This window comes from Rousettus aegyptiacus, unplaced genomic scaffold, assembly GCF_014176215.1.
Source record: "Rousettus aegyptiacus isolate mRouAeg1 unplaced genomic scaffold, mRouAeg1.p scaffold_m13_p_8, whole genome shotgun sequence".
NCBI classification, from domain to species: Eukaryota; Metazoa; Chordata; class Mammalia; order Chiroptera; family Pteropodidae; genus Rousettus; species Rousettus aegyptiacus.
In genome coordinates, this window is record NW_023416311.1 from 14367752 (window position 1) to 14370825 (window position 3074).

The 3074-nt window shown below is 40.8% G+C and overlaps 1 pseudogene; it reads right to left on the bottom strand.

The window, feature by feature from the left end:
• Positions 1 to 519: 519 nt before the first annotated feature.
• LOC107498759 lies at positions 520 to 1788 on the bottom strand (annotated as a pseudogene).
• Positions 1789 to 3074: the final 1286 nt, after the last annotated feature.

A 3074-nucleotide genomic window follows, 5' to 3' on the forward strand; every position in this document is an offset into this window, starting at 1 on the left:
ATGGCTGGTCATTGAGATTTTGAAAGATATTTCTTTGTTGTCTAACTTACCCATATCCTGTTGTAATGTTGTATGATACATAAAGTTCAAATAAGAAGATAAAAAGTAAGTAGCTTGAATGTTTGGCAGAGTTAGGGCTTCCTGGAGCCCTAAAAGAACCCTTCACCTTCCTGCTCCAACACTAGCCTGACCTTCCAGGTGTACTCATATGTCTGTGTCTCTGTTGTTAAAGTGAAATCAGCCCTGATATCCAGGAAGTGGCCTGGCACTCACAGCCAGTTCTTGGTGCTCTCCTGATGGACATAGAGAATTTCACAGAATATTATTATCACACAAAGACCACACTGACTGTTATGGAGCAAGACAAAATAAGACCACTCTGTAATTGTGTCTGAATGCAAAATTTTACATATATATATATATATATATATATATATATATATATATATATATTCCAAGCCATAAAAATGACCAAACTAACCCCTGATTGATATGAGTGACTGTTACTTCTATGCCAAGCACAGCTTTGACCATGGTTTCATACATCTCCCCTTCTAGATAACATATATTAAGATACCTAATCGAAATTATCCCCACTTAGTGACAGCATCAAATCCAACACAAACATCCAATTCCTTAAGTCTACACCAAAATCAATTCACATAAGCTGAAGTCCTTTCTAGCACCTTCCTCCTAAGATGCCTCACTATTCCTCCATTTGGGGTATTCTCTCTTATTATAATGAGTAAAAAGCCAATTTATTGAGTGAGAGATGTGTTCCTAGTGGGTTTTGGCTCAAGAGCATTGACAGTTGGAACAGTCAAGTTATTAGAATATAAAAATCAAACATGATTTTCTCAGAAATTAGTTCCCTCGGTGATTTTCTTAGCCTGTTTCATTGAGTAGAAAAAAATTTCATAGGAAACACTTTCCTAAGAGCCTCTTTTATATCCTTGTTTCTCAGGCTATAGATGAAGGGGTTCAGTGTGGGAGTCACCACTGTGATGACAGATTGAAATACAGAAATATGACGGCGCCATGGAAGAAAACTACAGCCAGGTGGGAGTCCCAGATGGAGAAGGCTTTTCATCTTCCTTCTGTGGATGGGACTCTCAGGATGGCAAAAGCAATAAGAATATATGATACCAGGATGCAAATAAGAGGAGTGATCATTATTGACCCTACTTCGATAAGAGTCATCATCTCATTGAGGTGTGCGTCATAGCAGGAGAATTTCAGGAAGGGAGTCACATCACAGAAGTGGGGGATGGCATTGTCTGTACAAAACCAGAGTCGAGCCAGCAGCAGGGTATGCAATAGGCTATCCAGGTTGGCAATGACCCATGACCCAGCAACCAGCAGGGCACAGAAAAGTAGGTTATATTTTTGAGTAGTGTCAGGAGTGGCATATGGCAACAAAACAGTGATAGGCCATCATTATAGCCAGGAGGAAATTGTGACTATCCACGAATATAGAAATAAAATACATTTGTGTGAGACACCTAGAGGAGATGGTCTGACTCCCAAGTATGTGGTTGACCAGCATCTTGGAAACAGTGGTGAAGAAGCAGATGTCCACAAAGAACAAGATGCTAAGAAAGAAGTGCACAGGAGTGTATAGGTGGGGTCCATGCTGATAGCCAGGAGGATGAGCATGTTTCCCAGGACCATGGCCAGGTGCATGCTCAGGAAGAGGATGAAAAGGAGCTGCTGCTGCTGCTGCTGGGGCTGCCTAGAGAGCCCCAGGAGGAGGAATTCAGAGACATTTGACTGGTTTGCCACTCTCATGGGCCTGAACTTGAAAGCAAAGAAGGGAGGCAGGGGTTAGAAACCTAGAAGCTAACGGTTTGGATGCAACAATCCAAGCTCCAGCCATAGCCATGTTAGTGAAACCTATATTAGACTTGTTCAGTCAGGATCCACCCCTACTCCCTAAACTCACAACTTCCAACTCCAAGCCCCAATGATGCTGATCTCACTAAACTCATTTTTAAAAATTTATCAAGTATAAAATAAAAAACATCACACAGGCACATACACAGACCATCTCTCCCATAATGTATATTTCTTTTAGTAGCTCATAGTGACAAGAGAAATTGGTGATTATTACTGAGTTTATCTCAAGCTCCAGCTGATGGACTCAGGACTCTTATTACTCCCTGGATCTGGAATATTTAACAAAGGAGGTACGTTAAAAAACTTTACTCATTAGTAGAAAAATACTAGCATCTCCACTGTTATAATCTTAATTGGGAGAAGTTGGTGCTGTTGCAATTAAGTGCTCTTCACCTTTGAGGACCTGGCCAAGGATCCTCTTTATTATAAGGTTTAGAAAGTCTTGGGAAAATAGGTAGGTCCTGAGTGAGTAAAGAGAAAATATTCACAGCCTTAACCCTCTGTGCAGAAAGTATGTTTGGGGGAATTAGAGATAGTTATTTATAGTAACTTCCATGGCCATTAGGACCAGATCCCTGAGTGCCTCATTAGAGACAAGCAGTAATTGTGCCACCCATCCCTTGGTCTCTGGGGACCCAACAATGATGACAAACTATATTATCAACTCCTGGGTCAGAACATGGAGATAAAGCAATCAGGGAGACAGATCCCAGAAAAACTTTCCTGAGACCTCAAATTGCATCACCTTACTGATCTGGGCTTATATTTAAAAAGATCTGAAAATTCAGTTATCAAAATTTGTTCTTATTTTCTTAGTTCAGAAACTGAGGTTACTGTAGTATTATCTAAGCGAATTTTCCCTCATATCTAGTCATTTACTGTGCAGAGTTAGTGATGCGTTTTCAGGTAGGGATGCTGGGGTGGGGACATGGCACTATAGAGTTGTGCTTAATTTTTTTAAGCATTTAGTGTGAAGAATAACCTGTTTGTAATTGCAGGAAAAAATACATCAGAGAGAGCACAGCATGCCATGACTAAAAAGCTCCAGGCTCCTAGAGTAGACTTCTTTTGAAATGTCTTCCTAGCTCACAATGGATCACCCTTTTCTAAGAATGGTCCCCCAGAGTCCCAGAGCTGTGCACTCCAGCAGCACAATTTATAATGCATCACTTCCTGCC